This window comes from Sapajus apella, unplaced genomic scaffold (genome assembly GCF_009761245.1).
Source record: "Sapajus apella isolate SASKATOON/1434 unplaced genomic scaffold, GSC_monkey_1.0 scaffold68, whole genome shotgun sequence".
NCBI classification, from domain to species: domain Eukaryota; kingdom Metazoa; phylum Chordata; class Mammalia; order Primates; family Cebidae; genus Sapajus; species Sapajus apella.
In genome coordinates this window covers 5,046,561-5,065,062 of record NW_022437008.1, presented here as the reverse complement: position 1 = coordinate 5,065,062, position 18,502 = coordinate 5,046,561, and the positions used below count along the sequence as shown (strand labels likewise).

The 18,502-nt window shown below is 42.1% G+C and overlaps 1 protein-coding gene across 10 annotated transcripts in view; it reads left to right on the top strand.

Annotated features, from left to right (window-relative positions):
• Positions 1-18,502, top strand: part of ZNF146 (zinc finger protein 146) — a 27,608-nt gene that overhangs the window by 2,075 nt on the left and 7,031 nt on the right. For 6 of the 10 annotated variants that reach the window (XR_004260179.1, XM_032249465.1, XM_032249466.1 and 3 more), the window contains exon 2: positions 10,719-10,793. The gene's annotated coding sequence lies outside the window, so the exon portion shown is untranslated. Of the gene's footprint in view, positions 1-10,718; positions 10,794-14,527; positions 14,629-18,502 lie in introns of those variants that run through there. The other 4 variants (XM_032249467.1, XM_032249462.1, XR_004260180.1 and 1 more) reach the window with 3 other exon arrangements.

Sequence of the window (18,502 nt, the reverse complement as noted above, 5' to 3'; positions counted from 1 at the left end):
AAAAAAAAAAAAAAAAAAAAAAATTAGCCGGGTGTGGTGGCAGGCACCTGTAATCTCAGCTACTGTGGAGGCTGAGGCAGGAAAATTGCTTGAACCTAGGAGATGGAGGTTGCAGTGAGCCAAAATTGTGCCCCTGGACTCCAGCCTGGACAAGATAGAGACTCTGTCTCAAATAATAAGAATGCGATCCTAACAAAAGTATGGAAAGGCCTTTCTCTTTTGGAACTAGGGGAAGCGATTCTAGACTTAATGTGGAAAAACAGACAAGCCACAAGAGCCAGTAACAAACTGAAAAAGAAAAGCCATTGAAGTGTGGGGAGGTGGGAACCTAACACATTTTAAAATATAAAGCCTCAGGCCTTGCTTGGTGGCTCACATCTGTAATCCCAGCACTTTAGGAGGCCAAGGCAGGAGGATGGCTGGAGTCTAGGAGTTAAGAGACCAGCTTGAGCTACATAGTGACATCTCCTGTATTCCTAGCTGCTTGGGATGCTGAGGTGGGAGGATTATAGGCACATGTCATCATTCCTGGCGAATTTTTGTATTTTTAGTGGAGATGGGGTTTCATCATGTTGATCGGGCTGGTCTCAAACTCCTGACCTCACATGATCCGCCCGCCTCGGATCTCCCAAGGTGCTGGGATTACAGGCGTGAGCTAATTTTTTTTTTTTCTTTTTAAGGAAGACATAGGCCAAGGAGCCAGACTTCCTGTGTTAACTCTTTACCACTTTGTACCTTGGGGATCTCAGGCAGGAACTTAAACCTGTGCCTCAGTTTCTCATTTCATAGTATAGAGGTAATAGCAACATTTGATTCAAATGGTGGTTGTGCAGCTCCAGAAGTTAATACATGTAAAGTTCTAAGAATAGTGCCCAGTGTGTAGTAAGTACTTCATAAATATTAAATATTACTATTTTTTATTACTAGCTGCAAAAAAATGCTTCCTCAGTAATTATTATAGCCCAGACATTAGGACTGTGTCTGGTAGGAATTTCTGAAAGAATAAGACATGTAGATGTACTTTTCTTATTAATATTTCTATATTTTAATTTTTTTACTTAACATTTTCTGTGGTTGTTGACTTTTTTAATTAGAATGAGGAAGTTAATTGTTGTTGTTTTTTTTTTTGGAGATGGGGTCTCACTCTGTGGCTCAGGCTGGGTGCAGAGGTGTGATCACAGCTCACTGCAGCCTCCACCTCCTGGGCTCAAGTGATCCTCCCACCTCAACTCTACACCTCCACCCCGATGATTGGACTACAGGTGTGTGCCACCATGGCCTGCTAATTTAAAAAAAAAATTTTGTAGAGATGGGGTCTTAACTGTTTTGCTCAGACTGGAAGTTAGATTTCTGGATTTGAGTTATAGTTTATCTTTGGAAAGTCATCACTACCCTTTCCTTTGGAAGATTTGTTCTGTGATTACTTTCACATGATTCTGATTCAGAATCTCTAATGATTTTTTTTTTTTTTTAATTCTAATTGTGGTTCATGTTTGGCCAGAATACATCAGACGTGATCTTTTTTTTTTTTTTTTTTTTTAAGACGGGTTTTCACCATGTTGGTCAGGCTGGTCTTGAACTCCCGACCTCAGGTGATCCGCCCGCCTTGGCCTCCAAAGTGCTTGGGTTACAGGTGTGAACCACCACGCCTGGCCCAGACGTGATCTTACATACTTCAAATTGCATACCATTAGGAAAGATATACCATATGGCTGGTGATTGTTACTTCCCTTTGACCAAAATGTTGTTTACTTTGTTGATTCCCCATCAATCATTTAGTGGATGGTTTTTTTTTTTTTTTTTTTTTTTTTTTTTTTTTTGAGACGGAGTTTTCGCTCTTGTTACCCAGCCTGGAGTGCAATGGCGCGATCTCTGCTCACCGCAACCTCCGTCTCCTGGGTTCAGGCAATTCTCCTGCCTCAGCCTTCTGGGTAGCTGGGATTACAGGCACGCGCCACCATGGCCAGCCAATTTTTTTTTGTATTTTTAGTAGAGACGGGGTTTCACCATATTGACCAGGATGGTCTCGATCTCTTGACCTCGTGATCCACCCGCCTCGGCCTCCCAAAGTGCTGGGATTACAGGCTTGAGCCACCGCGCCCGGCCTAGTGGATGGTTTTAGCACCAATAAATAATTCTCGACTGAAGGAGTAAATTTCTACAGGGCTTGTAAAGTGATTTTCTGTTTTTTTGTGTGTTTTTTTTTTTTTTGTATAAAAATATAGTACTTTGTATGTCATGAGAAACTTCTAGGAACAAACCAGAAACTATTCCTGGAAGTATAGTCTTAACTTAATTTCTCTTGTCTTTTTATTCCTTTTGCATTTATGTGGTTTTTTTAAAAAAAATTTATTCATTTTTTTTGAGACAAAGTTTTGCTCTGTCACCCAGGCTGGAGTGCAATGGTGGGATCTTGGCTCACTGCACCCTCCGCCTCCCAGGTTCCAAAGCTTCTCCTGCCTCAGCCTGCTGAGTAGCTGGGATTATAGGTGTGCCACCACATCCAGCTAATTTTTTTCTTTCTTTCTTTTTGTATTTTTAGTAGTGACAGGGTTTCACCATGTTGGTCAGGCTGGTGTCGAACTTCTTACCTTGTGATCCTCTGACCTCGGCCTCCTATAGTGCTGGAATTACGGGCCTGAACCCCACTGTGCCTGGCCGCATTTACGTGATTGTTATATCAAATTGGATCTTTTTTCCCCCGTGGCTTTTTCTTTTTTAAAACATCATCCTAAAGTTGTGTATATTTAGTGTGTTCTAGAATCAGCTGCACTTTTGAGGCCAGTGGACGGTTCTTCGGGTCATTTTTGTCTCATTTTGACTGACATCATTTATCTTGGAAAGTTTCCCTGCACTGCGGGCTTACTTGTACCTTCCTCCCAGACCTGGAATTGGCCATTTCTCCAAGGAGCTCTGGTTCCTTTTATTGGAGAAAGGTATTAGAGACAAGATTGAGGGTGTGCCCATTGCCCAGGGGTAACATTGTTTTAAGGACATTTTAAATGCTAGAGCACTTAAAAAAATACATTTTAAGTGTATTTTTAAAAATCATGAGTCCATATTATATTTCTAATTCAGTTTAAATGGTATAGCATTTTTACCTAATTTCCTAGCTCCTAGTTGTATTTTATAGTAAAAATTTTGGAACAGTTATATAAGTACTTATTTTCTTTGCTTTATCCTGCAATATAAAGAAAATGGTTTCAGGCCAGGAATAGTGGCTCATTCCTGTAATCCCAGCACTTTGGGAGGCCAAGGTGGGCGGATCACCTGAGGTTGGGAGTTTGAGACCAGCCTGACCAACATGGAGAAACCCTGTCTCTACTAAAAATACACAGTTAGCTGGACGTGGTGGCTCATGCCTGTAATCCTAGCTACTTGGGAAGCTGAGGCAGGAGAATCACTTGAACCCCGGAGGCGGAGGTTGCAGAGGTCCCCCAGGTCCCCCCATTGCATTCCAGCCTGGGCAACAAGAGGGAAACTGTCTCCAAAAAAATAACATAAAGAAAGTAAATGGTTTCAAACAATGCTGATAGTAGTAGTAACCATAAACGTACTGTATCATGTTAAAAAATTCTTTAATGTATGTAGCTGTTTTTGTTCTTAAAATGCATTTTTTTTTTTTTTTTTTTTTTGGGACAGAGTCTTACTCTTTTGCCCAGTGGTGTGAAAGAGTTCAGTGGTTCATGCAGTGGCACGATCTTGGCTCACTGTAACATCTGCCTCCCCGGTTCAAGTGATTCTCCTGCCTCAGCCCACCAAGTAGCTGGGATTATAGTGCCTACCACCACGTCCAACTAACTTTGTATTTTTGGTAGACTCAAGAGTTTCATCATGTTGGCCAGGCTGGTCTCAAACTCTTGACCTCCAGTGATCCACTGGTCTTGGCCTCCCAAAGTGCTGGGATTTCAGGCATGAGCCACTGAGCCCAGTTTTTAAAATGCCTCTGTCTAAACATGTGTAGTCAAAGAACTCTGTTCTAAAGTCATTTGAAATCCTTTTTCTGAGGAATTATGTTACGAAGTCAACATACAGTTGGGTTCATTTGTTGTTTCCAAGTTAAGTGACTGCTTTTTTAAAAATGGATTTGATTACTATTGAATTAGGTAATACATTTCTATGATTCAGCAAAGATACATCTCAGAATTAGCTCCTTCTGCTCCCTTCCCCCAGTCACATTCTTCTTTGTCTTATGTAAACATGTCTTTTTTGTTTGTTTCTGGTTTATCCTGCAAGTGGGTTTTTTGTTGGGTCACTAGTATATATTTCTCTTCACTCCTATTTCCCCCACTCCTTACATAAAAGATAGTATACCATATATACCTGTCCTGGACATGGCCCTTCCTTTTTTTTTTTTTTAAAATAGCCTCGCTCTGTCACCTAAGCTGGTATGCAGTGGTGTGAACATGGCACACTGCAGCCTCCCAACTCCTGGGCTGAAGTGATCCGCCTGCCTCAGCCTCCTGTGTAGCTGGACCACAGGCACATTTCACCACGCCTGGCTTATTTACTTTTCATAGGGATGTGGTCTCACTGAGGTGTTTCCCAGGCCGGTTTCAAACTCCTGAGCTCAAGCAGTCCTTCTGCCTTGGCTTCCCAAAGCGTTGGGATTATATGCATGAGCCACTGCGCCCAGCTGAGATGTCCCTTCTTAATCATAATCTTTAAAGAAAAAAAAATTTTTTTTTAGCTGCTGTATAAATGTCATTGTTTGGATACATCATAGTTGATTCAGTTAATCCCGTTGTTGAGCCTTTGGAGTGTTGCCAGTCTTCTGCTGTTGCTAACAATGCAGTAATGAATAATTTTTTTATGTGCGCCATTTTGTACTGACACAGGAGTAGCTGTAAACTAGATTGCTATTAATACAAGTGGCACTGCCCAGTGGGTAAGTACTTACACTCCCATGAGTTATGTGCAAGAGCACCTTCTCAAGCTCACCATGAGTGTAGTGTTGACTATTTGCTATTTCGCTGGGGGCGTAAGTGACAATCGGCACTTCAGTGTAGGTTTCATTTACATCCCTTCTTATGAGTGAGAGAGAATGCTTTTTCATACGTTAAAGGCCCATAGGTATTAATCTAGGAACTGTCTATTCGTATTTTTTTCATGATTTACCTATGGGGTGTCTTTTGCTTTGAGGAGCTGTTTATACATTACAAAGGTTAACCCTAAATGAAATGAGTGAGTGGTTTTTTGTTTTTTTTTTTAAGGTTTTTGTTTGCATTTTGACAGTTTTGTTTTGTTTTGTTTTTTAATCTTGCAGAATCAAGAGGTTTTGTTTGTTTATATTTAGTTATGTTATTTTTTTATGTAGCTGTGCTTAGAATGAGCCTCCTGTGGTTGGTGAGCACAGAGACATCCCCACACCACACCAAAGAGGTTTTTATTTATGTGTTTTTTTAGAGGCAAAGTCTCACTGTGTTGCACAGGCTGGCCTTGAATCCCTGAGCTCAAGCAATTCTTAGCCTCCCAAGTAGCTGGGACTACAGGCAATGTACCACCATGTTGGCTATGGTTTTCTTTTTATTTTTAAAAAAATTTGGCGGGGTGCAGTGGCTCACGCCTGTAATCCCAGCACTTTGGGAAGCTGAGGCGAGCAGATCACTTGAGGTCAGGACTTCAAGACCAGCCTGGCCAACATGTGAAACCCCGTCTCTACTAAAAATACAAAAAGATAAGCCAGGCACTGTCATGCACAAGATCGCACCACCCTACTCGAACCCGTGCGACAGAGCGAGACTCCATCTCAAAAAAAAAAAATTAATCTAGATACATTTAATACGAATAAAAAATTATGCAGTTAGATTGTTCGTCTTTTAATTTATGGTTATAGTCTGAAAGGCTTTTCCACTCTTAATTTTCACCCATATGTTCAAATTCCTATAAGGTTATAGCTTTTTGTTGTTTGTTTTAGAGTTGGGATCTTAATCTGCCACCCAGGCTGGAGTGCACTGGCATGATCACAGCTGACCGCAGTCTCCATGTCCTGGCTAATTTTTAAAAAAATTTTTGTAAAGATGAGATCTCCCTGTGTTGCCTAGGCTGGTCTCAAACGCCTGGGCTCAAATGATCTTCCTACCTTGGCCTTCCAAGACAGAGTTATAGTTTTTATAAGGTGTTTTTTTTTTTTTTTTTTTTTTTAGAAGGAGTTTCACTCATGTTACCCAGGCTGGAGTGCAATGGCGTGATCTCGGCTCACCGCAACCTCCGCCTCCTGGGTTCAGGCAATTCTCCTGCCTCAGCCTCCTGAGTAGCTGGGATTACAGGCACGCGCCACCATGCCCAGCTGATTTTTTGTATTTTTAGTAGAGACGGGTTTCACCGTGTTGACCAGGATGGTCTCGATCTCTTGACCTCATGATCCACCCGCCTCGGCCTCCCAAAGTGCTGGGATTACAGGCTTGAGCCACCGCGCCTGGCCTATGAGGTTTTGTTTTTATTTTAACTTATAATCCATTTAGATTTTATCTTGGTATATGCTATCAGATATGCATCCAGCTTTACCTTTTTCCAATTGGCTACCCAGTTCTTTGACATCGCTTATTGAAAGGTCTAACCTGGTGCGCTGCAGTGACTCACGCCTGTAATCCCAGCTCTTTGGGAGGCCAAGGTGGGTGGTTCACTTGAGGTTAGGAATTGGAGAGCAGCAGCCTGGCCAATAAGGTGAAACCTTGTCTCTACTAAAAATACAAAAAATTAGCTGGGCATGGTGGCACATGTCTGTAATTCTAGCTACATGGGAGGCTGAGACAAGAGAATCACTTGAACTTGGGAGGGTGAAGGTTGCTTTGAGCCAAGATTGCGCCTCTGTACTCCAGCCTGGGCAACAAAGCTGGACTCTGGTTCAGAAAAAAAAAAAAAAAAAAAAAAATAGAAAAAATAAAGTGTCTTATGTTTGCTATTTTTAAGATTCCATTTGATTATATACTAAATTCTGACATATATTTGGTCTGTTTCTGGACTTCATGTTTTCATTCATCTTCCAGTCTGCGTTCATGTACCAATATTTATTTTTTTACTATTGAGGCTTTATCATTGTGTTTTACTTTGTGGTTTGGCTAGTCTCCTAATTGCTCATCCTTTTCAGAGTTTCCTGGCTATTCTTGCTTCTTTTTCTTTGTAAATTTTAGGATTAGCTTGTCTAGTTCCAGAGGGGGAAATGAAAGAACTTGTTATTTGTTATTTTTATTAGGATTGCATTAAATTTATAAAATAACTTGGGGATAGGAACATTAAATATTCCTGTGTCATGTATGTGATAGGTATATTGATTTCCTTTTGGATCCTCTGGGGTGTTTTAAAAATTTTTTCATGCAGGTTTAAATGCTTCCCTTTTTTTTTCACTTCAACCTCTGCCTCCCAGGTGCAAGTGATTCTTCTGCCTCAGCCTCCCGAGTAGTTGGGACAGGTGCATGCTACCACACCCAGCTAATTTTTGTATTTTTAGAGATGGGGGTTTCACCATATTGGTCAGGCTGGTCTTGAACTCCTGACCTCGTGATCTGCCTGCCTCAGCCTCCCAAAGTGCTAGCATTACATGCGTGAACCACCGTGCCCGGCCTTGAACATGTTTTACTAAGTTTATTTCTAGATATTTTGTTTTATGTTGCTATTATGAATGTAGTCATTGTTGGTATATATGAAACTATTGATTTCTACATATTAATATCATTCCCTGCTTTCTTAGTTATTTGTAATTTGATTATGTAATTGAGGCAGTGGGCATTCTTGTTTGTTTAGAATCTAATAGAAACGCCTTCAATGTTTTTCTATTATTTTTATTATGATTTGCTTTTCATTGTTTTTACGTTAGATAAGATGCTAGCTTTTGTGGTCAGATATAGATTACGATTATATGAATATAGATGACTCCTGCTGCCTGGGTCTCTGGGGGTGTGAGCAGAAAGACTGAGGACACTGCTATAGCCCAGGTGCAACAACCAGGGAAAAGCTATTAATTGAGGAAACAAAAATCCCTCAAAATTTTGTTATTGCATCCTTAAAAAATCAAATGGGACAAAAATAAGATGTCCATTCCTATTCTTCTGTTTTCTGTCCATTTCCTTCTTTTGGGTGACTGTTTCTGTACTCATTTCGTCTGTTTATTTTTTGTGATCTACTTACAGCTTTGCTTGCTTTTTAAATTTTTGTGTCTTTTTTTTTTTTTGAGACGGAATTTCACTCTTGTTACCCAGGCTGGAGTGCAATGGCGCGATCTCGGCTCACCGCAACCTCCACCTCCTGGGTTCAGGCAATTCTCCTGCCTCAACCTCCTGAGTAGCTGAGATTACAGGCACGCGCCACCATGCCCAGCTAATGTTTTGTATTTTTAGTAGAGACGGGGTTTCACCATGTTGACCAGGATGGTCTCGATCTCTTGACCTCGTGATCCACCTGCCTCGGCCTCCCAAAGTGCTGGGATTACAGGCTTGAGCCACCGCGCCCGGCAATTTTTGTGTCTTAAGTTGATTTTGTTATGTTTCAGTTTTCATCTGCTTTGTGATTCCTTTTTTTTTTTTCTGGCTCACTGCAACTTTAGCCTCCCAGACTCAAGCAGTCCTTTTGTCTCATCCTCGCAATTAGCTGGGACTACAGGTGCCTGCCACCACACACCTGGCTAGTTTTCTGTATTTTTTTTATAGTGATGAGGTCTCACTTTGTTGTGCAGGCTGGTCTTGAACTCCTGGGCTCAAACAATCTGCCCACCTCAGCCTCTGAAAGTGGTGGGATTATAGGCATGAGCCACCAAGCCTGGCCACTGTTTTTGTGATTTTTTTTATTTAAAAAAAATTTTTTTTACTATTTTTAAATTTTCTTTTTCTGCAAATCGTACATTCCAGTATTTTTTATTTTTTGAGACAGGGTCTTGCTTTGTCATCTAGGCTGGAGGGCAGTGGCATCATCATAACTCACTGCAACCTCCACCTCACAGGCTCAAGTGATTCTCCTGTCTCAGCCTTCCAAGTAGCTGGGACTACAGACATAAACCACCATACCCTGCTAATTTTTGTATTTTTTGTAGAGACAAAGTCTCGCCATGTTTCCCAGGCTGGTCTTGAACTTCTGAGCTCAAGCGATCTGCCCACATCAACTTCCCAAAGTGCTGGGATTACTGGCGTGAGCCACTGTGCCCAGCCTACAGTAACATTCTCCCTGTGTCTTCAGCAGCAGCGACAGTCTGACAACTGGCAAGTTCCCATTTCTGTTCTAGCCCCATTCTGAGCTCCTCATCTGCATATCTAACTGCCTAATGGATCTGTCTGCCTGCACGTGTGCGGAAACCTGAATGTACAGAATCTCAAATTTGATCTCCCTCCTGCAAGTTGCTTCCAGCCAACTCACCTTCTCATGTTTCTGTCATGTATGTTTCGGTTTAAATCATGCTCTGAACCTTATCTCTGACACACCCCAGTAGGAATTGGTGATTAAGCTTTTTCAGCTTACATAGTGGATGAGGGGGGATATACGTGTAATAGAAACTTAACTGTTTTGTGATTATGCTTTTTTATGTGATTTCAACTTTATAGAAGAGTTGGAATAGTACAGAGAAGTCTCATGTCCTTTACCCAAATTCACCAATCATTTACATTTTGGTTTTTTGTTTTATTTTTCCTTCGCTCTTTCTCCAAATGTGTATATTTTTTTCCTGAATTATTTGAAACTAGTTGCAGACATGCTTCCTTTATCTATAAATACTTCAGCAGGAATTTTCCAAGAATTAAAACATTCTCTTTCATAACTACAGTACAGCGAAATCAGGAAGTTTAACATTGATACATTAGTATTATTTAATCCAAAGTCCATATTCAAATTTGGTCAATCATCCCAATAATGTCTGCTATTGATTAAAAATATTTTGAGGGGCCAGGCGCCATGGCTCATTCCTGTAATCCTAGCACTTGGGGAGGCCGAGGTGGGCGGATCACCAGAGGTTGGGAGTTTGAGACCAGCCTGATCAACATGGAAAAACCCCAACTCTACTAAAAATACAAAATTAGCTGGGCACATGCCTGTAATCCCAGCTACTTGGGAGGCTGAGGCAGGAGAATTGCTTGAACTAGGGAGGTGGAGGTTGTAGTGAGCCAAGATCATACCATTGCACTCCAGCCTGGGCAACAAGAGCAAAACTCCATCTCAAAAAAAAAAAAAAAAATGAAATGATGTCACTCAGAATAATGCAAAGAAGATAAATACTAGGACTCTAGGAGGAAAAGGTTTGCATTTGCGTTGTTGAATACTGTCAGAACAACCTCCTACACATTGTGCCCATGTGCTTTAGTTCTGATAGGAACATGTTGTTAAAGACATGAGTATTGAATTCATCCACGAATAAGGACTGTAGTTAAAATCCTCTCAGGAACCTGCGTGGGAGTGTGGTGCTAGAGAAAAACAGCAATCACTCACACAAGGTGTGAACAGCTCTCCTGTATAAGTAAAATCCTGAAAGTTAATTCTCCCTTTCTCCCATTCCTGGATGTGTGTAGGCTTTAAGTGGTTTAATGACCATGGTTTTGAAGTTTAGGATTCAAATAACCCTAGTCCCTCTGCCCACACGATTGTGTGTGCTTTAGTCACTAAGGCAGAAGGTCAGTACTTTTTTCTGTGCTTGCTTGGAAATTGTACCCTCACACTTCAGAAGGCCAGGAGACACCAACCTGAGTTCTAGGATGGTACTTTGGCATTAATATTGTAATGCTGTGTCATTTCCCCAATAGCAGGTTATATGATCCTCTGTTGAAGCAAGAAGACAAACTGTATGGTAGAGAAAGAAGTGGGAAGGATCTGTGCAGGTGAGTGAATGACAGGCAGGCCAGCCACAGTTTTCAGTCAGCATTGATACCTCTGAGTGCTTCTAAGGATGTTTTCTTACAGGCCCTAGACATGGAGTATTGCTTGGTGTGAGTTTTTGAGATGTCTGAATGACGTTCCCAGCCATCACTTTTGTGTGTTTCATTATTCTTCTTTCACCAGATTCTAGAGGGGACAGGCCCCCCTCCTGTTGCTGTTCTGACGTCAGCCTTCCTGCTTTGTCTGTGCTGCCACTGTGGTGGCTGTTCTCCTTCACCCATGTCCCGTTTCCTGTCCTCATGCATTGTCCTTTATACTTTGTAAGACTTTACATCTTGTCTGATATTTAGGTTCCTTTTTGTTACTACTTTCATCCTCTTAGTGGCTGAATGCCTCAGAATTATATTTTATACCTGTTCTCACACTTCCCGTTTTCTTCTCACTCACCTCTGCCATTGGAGATCCATGGACTCCTTTGCCTCCCTTCCTTCTGCCCCCATGTACCTCTGTCATAAGTTGTTGACCTAGAAATCAGTTTTTCCCTCTGCTACTTTTATGTGTAGGGGTGTATATGTATGGCACAATGATGGCTCACAGCGGCCTCAGCTTCCTGTCTTGAAATGATCTTCCTGCCTCACAACTCCCGAAAAAAATCTCCTCTTAACTTTGACTTTTAGTCTTGCAGTTTCTTGCAAAGTTGTGTTCATGTTTAAGAGTGTCACATATATCCTACTTGAGATAGCCTAGGAATAAGCCAATACATATGTGTCTATGCTGCAAATATGTATGTATATAATCCCTCATTTTTCCTTTTCATATAAATGGTGGTTTATTACATATTCTATTATGTACATAAGATTTTTTCTTAGAATTCTCTGTCAACACATAATTTGTTTTTTATTTTTTTTGAGACAGTTTTGCTCTGTCACCCAGGCAGCAGTGCAGTGGCATGGTCTTGGCTCACTGCAACCTGCACTTCCTGGGCTCAAGTGATTCTTGTGCCTCAGGCTCCTGAGTAGCTGGGATTACAGGCATGTGCCACCACACCTGGCTAATTTTTGTGTATTTTGTAGAGATGGGGTTTTGCCATGTTGGCCACACTGGTCTCCAACTCCTGGCCTCAAGTGATCCGCCTGCCTCAGACTCCCAAAGTGCTGGGATTACAAGCATGAGGGGCCGTGCCTGGCTGACACATAATTTATTTAACCTGTCTCCTACTAATGGGCATTTAGGTTGTTTCCCGGCTTCTGCTGTAGAAGACACAAGTATGTATACTTGTGTATATTGCTTTGCAGAAATATGCAGATATAACTACACAGTACTTACTTTTAAATGGAATGCTGGGTCAAAGTTAGTTTATAAATTTGACTGAGATAAGCACATTGCCCTCAAAAGAAGTAAACCAATTTACATTTCTACCAATGTGATATATTTACATTCTACAAGTATTTATTGCGTGCTATGTAGTAGGTACTATTTCAGATGCTAGAGAAATGTCAGCTATCAAAACAGTCAAAAAATGTCTTCCTCCTAGGGACTATGTTGTAATTGGTGGAGACAGACCATGAGTAATGCTTAAAAAATCTATACCATCAGATAGTGATAAGTGCTGTGGAAAAGAGTAAAGCAAGGAAGGCTGGCAGAGAGAGGGCCAGTTGGGGTTATTTTAAATCAGCTTGGCGGGAAAAGGCCTCACTGAGTGCCATTTGAAAAAAGATCTGAAGAGTGTGAGAGTGGGCATGTGGTATTGGGTGGAAGATCATTTAGCTAGAAGGAACAAAAGTGTTAAAAGCCCGAAGGCAGGAGGAGATGGCTGTCCTGCTCAGAGAATAGTGATCGGGTCAGTGGGCTGGAAGAGAGTGGGCAAGAGGGAATAAGAGTAGCAGTGGTTAGGGACCTGTTAGTGGTTCCCTAACAGGTCAAATTACAGGCTTCTGCATTTATTCTGAGTGATTTGGGAGACCCAACAGAGGACTTTGCTTTGCTTTCCTCTCCCCCCGCTTTCTTTCTTCCCTCCTTTCCTCCCTCCCCCCTTCCTTCCCTCACCCCAGGCTGGAGTGCAGTGCCTTGATCTCAGCTCATTGCAAACTCCGCCTCCTGGGTTCAAGACATTCTTCTGCCTCGGCATCCTGAGTAGCTGGGATTATAGGCAGCCGCCACTACGTCCAGCTAATTTTTCTATTTTTAGTAGTGATGGGGTTTCACCATGTTGGCTAGGCTGGTCTTGAACTCCTGGCCTCAGTGATCCACCTGCCTTGGCCTCCCGAAGTGCTGATGACAGGTGTGAGCCACTGCTCCAGACTATCAGAGGGCTTTGAGCAGAGGAATGAGATGAGAATTACATTTTGAAAGGAATAATCAGGTCTGCTACATAAAGTATGTAGGGGCCCGAGGCTAGAAGGTTAATTGGAGGCCATTGAGTAATCTGGATGAGAAAGTGATGGTAGTTTAGTGACAGGTAGTTGGATTTTTAAAAATAATTTAGAGGAATAGCTGACAGATTATATGTGGGGTATGAGAAAAATAGAGTCCAACATTTTGGTTTGAAAAACTGCAAGAAAATGGATTATCATTTACTGAGACAGGAAGTCTGTAGAAATTTTTGAGATAGATCAGGAGTTTTCTTCCCCCACCCCCCCACTGTCATTGCCCAGGCTGGAGTGCAATGGCCCGATCTTGGCTCGCTGCAACTTCTGCCTCCTAGGTTCAAGTGATTCTCCTGCCTCAGCCTTCCCAGTAGCTGGAATTACAGGCATGCGCTACCATGCCTGGCTAATTTTTTTTTGTATTTTTAGTAGAGATGGAATTTCTCCATGTTGGTCAGGCTGGTCTCAAACTCCTGACCTCCGGTGATCCAGCAACCTCGGCCTCCCCAAGTGCTGGGATGAGAGATGTGAGCCACCGCGCCCAGCCAGATCAGGAATTTTGTTTTGGTCTTGTTGTTTATGACACGTCTGTTGATCATATAAATGAGTATTCAAGTTGGCAGTTGGATATAGAAGTCAGGAATTTAGGGAGATAGAACATTGTGCCCTCTTGAACTTGTCTCAGAAGCATGGTTTTAAAAAAAAAAAGGAAAATTGTGCCCTCATCTGTCCTGCATCTGTCCTGCTATACTGGCAGGCTGCTTTATATGAAGTTATTGTCTCTTTCCTTGCTAAGCCCTACATTCCCTACTATTCATGGATGCCAATGGGTCTGTCAAGTTGCCTTCAACCAGTATAACATTCCTGGATCCCATGAATGCATGCAAGGAGTGGTAATCAGGCCCCTGAAGCTGTGCCTCTGCTTTTGGAGAGCACAATGCATAAGGGGTCCTCATAGGCATGTTTAGTGGCTCATGCCTGTATTCCCAGCACTTTGGGAGGCCAAAGTCAGAGGATTGCTTGAGACCAGCCTGGGCAACGTAGCAAGACCCTGTCTCTCCAAAAATAAATTTTAATTAGCCAGTGTGGTGGCACACACTTATAGTCCCACCTACCTGAAGGCTGAGGCAGGAGGATCGCTTTAGCCCAGGGGCACAAGGCTGCAGTGAGCTATGGTTGAGCTGCTGCATTCCTGCATGGGTGACAAAGCGAGAACCTACCTCTGTTTTTACAAACAAATAAATAAATAAATAGATAAAAAAAGGATCTTTCTTAGAAGGGTGATGGCAGCTGTCCACTCACATCCTTTCTCATATGACATTAGAATTAGAACTACTTCCTACTCTGAATATTCCTTTTCTCTTTCACAGACATAAAAAGTAGATAGAGGGCCGGGTGCAGTGGCTCACATCTGTAATAACTGCATTTTGGGAGGCCGAGGTGAGCAGATTGCTTGAGCTCAGGAGTTTAAGAACAGCCTGGGCAACATGGTGAGACCCCATATCTTTAAACAAACAAACAAAAAAAGGCCAGACACGGTGGCTCATGGTTCTAATCCCAGCACTTTGTGAGGCCAAGGCAGGTGGATCACCTGAGGTCAAAAGTTTGAGACTAGCCTGGCCAACATGGTGAAACCCTGTTTACTAAAAATACAAAAATTAGCTGGGTGTGGTAGCACACACCTGTAGTCCCAGCTACTCGGAGGCTGAGGCAGGAGACTTGCTTGCACCTGGGAGGTGGAGGTTGCAGTGAGCCAAGATCTTGCCACTGGACTCCAGCCTGGACAACAGAAAAAAAAATGTGGCTATGAATATGAACATATTTCTTTCTCTTTATAAAATTTTTTAAATCTTGGCCTTCGATTATGAAATGTTCTACATATGTAGGTAATACTTATTTAAACTTGAATTTAATTTTAGTTAAAATGTTCCTGTTACTTCTGCCTTTTTTCATCTTCCCTCTGCTTGTCCATTACTTCATGTTTTCCGGAGGAACTTACAAGTCCTTAGTAAATGAGATCTTAAACTTGTTTTTAGATTTGCTGTTTACAGTGTGCATTATAAACCTGTTGAAAGGAAAATAAAACCTGTTTTATTTTTCCGATCAGTACTATGAGAATGCATGAGGTGCTGTTAAATAATCTGAATTTTTATTGTGGGTGTATTGATCAGTTCTTCTTTCTCAATTTTTAAATTTTTATTTATTTATTTTTTGAAATAGAGTCTTGCTCTGTTGCCCAGACTGGAATGCAATGGCGTGATCTGGGCTCACTATAACCTCCACCTCCCAGTTTCAAGTGATTCTTTTGCCTCAGCCTCTTGAGTAGCTGGGACTGCAGGTGTATGCCACCACACCCAGCTAATTTTTTGTATTTTCAGTAGAGACGGGGTTTCACCTCGTTGGTCAGGCTGGTCTTGAACTCTTGGCCTCGAAGTGCTGGGATTACAAATGTGAGCCACCATGTACAGCCATCGGATTTTTTAAATATTAACATTTTAGACATAAATGCTGAAAGAGCAAAGAATAGTACAACAATCTCTAATGTACCCACCATGTAGATTCAATAATTACTATTTTGCCATGTTTTTGTATGTCTGTATCTGTGTTTATTTTGTGTGCTGAGACATCATGATTCTCTACTCCTAAAAAAAATTAACTATGTATCTTCTACCAAGAAAAGCACAGGTGGGTGGATCACCTGAGGCCAGGAGTTCGAGTCCAGCCTGGCCAACATGGTGAAGCCGGTCTCTATTAAAAATACAAAAATTAGGTGTGGTGGTGCATGCCTGTAATCCCAGCTACTTGGTAAGCGGAGGGAGGAAAATCACTTTAACTCAGGAGGCGGAGGTTATAGTGAGTCGAGATCACACCACTACACTCTAGCCCGGGCAGCAGAGTGAGACTGCATCTCAGAAAAAGAAGCAAAAACAGAGAAAAAAAAAGGAGCCCCCCCCACGACATATAACAAAATACCATTATCACATCTTAGCAGATTAACCATATTGCCCTAATGTTATAGACTATACAGCCTGTGTTCACATATTTCCAGTTGTCCCCAGAATGCCTTTTATAGTTTTTTCAATTGCAGGATGTAATCAAGATTCAAGCTTTGGATCTTGTTGCTGTGTTTTAAAAATCTAAACTTTTCTTTCTGGCCAGGTGTGGTGACTCATGCCTGTCATCTAGCACTTGGGGAGGCTGAGGCGGGTGGATCATCTGAGGTCAGGAGTTGAAGACCAGCCTGACCAACATGGCAAAACCTGTCTCTACTAAAAATACAAAAATTAGTCAGATGTCATGGCTTGCGCCTGTAATCCCAGCTATAGGGGAGGCTGAGGCAGGAGAATTCGTTTGTACCCTTGAGGCTGAGGTTGCAGTGAGTCAAGATCACACCACTGTACTCCAGCCTGGGTGACAGAGCAAGGCTCCATCTCAAAACAAACAAACAAACTTTCTTTTTTTTTTTTTTTGAGATGGAATCTCGCTGTGTCGCCCAGGCTGGAATGCAGTGGTGTGAACATGGCTCACGGCAGCCTCAACCTCCTGGGCTCAAGCAATCCTCCTGCCTCAGCCTCTTGAGCAGCTGGGACCATAGGCATGCATTGCACGCGCCACACACCCAGCTAATTTTTTAAATCTAAACTTTCAACCTTCCTAATTCCACTGTTTTTTCCTCCATGACATTGCCCTTAGTATTTTAAAAATGTGTACAGTATTGTCAGCCATTCAAATAAAAGATTAGAGCCATTGATGTAACCCATAACCCAGCATCTCAGGTTATAGTTAGGATATTAAGACTTAGCTATGTATAAATGTGGGTTTAAAAATATTTCATATGAAAAGCATATTTTAGAAACATTGAGTCTGATAATAATTAGAAGTTCAGAGAATGGCATTTTTAAGAGACAAAATTAGAGACCTCCTTAGAAAATTTTTTAATTTTTTGAGACAAGATCATGCCACATTGCCCAAGCTGGTCACAAACTCCTGGCCTCAAGTGATCTTCTGCATCAGCCTCTCACATTGCTATGATTACAAATTATGAGCCACTGTGCCTGTCAGGAAGTCTTTTAAGAGCGCATTCCAGGCCTGTAATCCCAGCACCTTGGAAGGCTGAGGCGGTTGGATCACCTGAGGTCAGGAGTTTAAGACCAGCCTGACCAACATAGCAAAGTCCTGTCTCTACTAAAAATACAAAAATTAGCTGATTGTGGTGGCATGTGCCTGTAATCTTTGCTACTTGGGAGGCTTAGGCAGGAGAATAACTTGATCCTGGGAGGTGGCAGTTGCAGTGAGCTGAGATGGTGCTACTGTGTTCCAGCCTGGGTGACAGAGCAAGCCTCTGTCTCCAAAAAAAAAAAAAAAATAAGCACATTCTGGGAGCCACTTCAGGAAGCTGTATAGATTCTAAAAAAGTTAAAAGATACATCAACTCACCCCTGATACCAGGTACATCAGCTCACACCTGGAATCCCAGCATTTAGGTAGATGGGGAGGTAGGAGGATTGCTTGAGACCAGGAGTTAGAGAGTAGCCTGAGCCATATAATGAGACCCCCATCTCTACAAAAAGTTTTTAAAAATAGTAGGGCATGGTGGCCTATGCCTATGGTCCTAGCTACTCAGGAGCCTGGAGTGGAAGATCACTTTGAGCCCAGGAATTTGAGGCTGTACTAAGATAGGACTTTGCCACTGTGTTCCAGCCTGGGCAGTGAGACCCTGTCTCTAAAAAAATAACTAAAAATGAAAAGATAGGAGGGGGTCAGACTAAGCCAAAGAACGACATAGAGGATATCGTGTTTCATAAGTATCACTGTCACATAAGCTCAGCAGGATCTTCTGGGCCTATGAACTTCTTTAACTTAGAAAGCTGTTCCTCCAGGCTGGGTGTGGTGGCTCATGCCTGTAATCCCAACATTTTGGGAGGCCAAAGTGGCCAGATCACCTGAGATCAGGAGTTTGAGACCAGCCTGACCAACATGGTGAAATTGTGTATCCACTAAAAATACAAAAATTAGCTGGGCGTGGTGGTGCCCGCCTGTAATCCCAGCTACTTGGGAGGCTGAGGCAGGAGAATCGCTTAAACCCAGAAGGTGAAGGTTGCAGTGAGCCTAGGTCGTGCCTTTGCACTGCAACCTGGGCAATAAGAGCAAAGCTCTGTCTCAAAAAAAAAGGAAAGCTCTTCCTCCAGATACCTGTAAGGATCCTTGTCCTAATTTTCTTCGTGTCTTGACATGATACTTGCCTTGTCAGAGATGATCCTATCTGAAATTGAAACTATTTTACTACTTCCCTAGTTTTTTTCCATAGCACTTAAAAAACTGGTTTTTTTTTTTTTTTTTTTTTT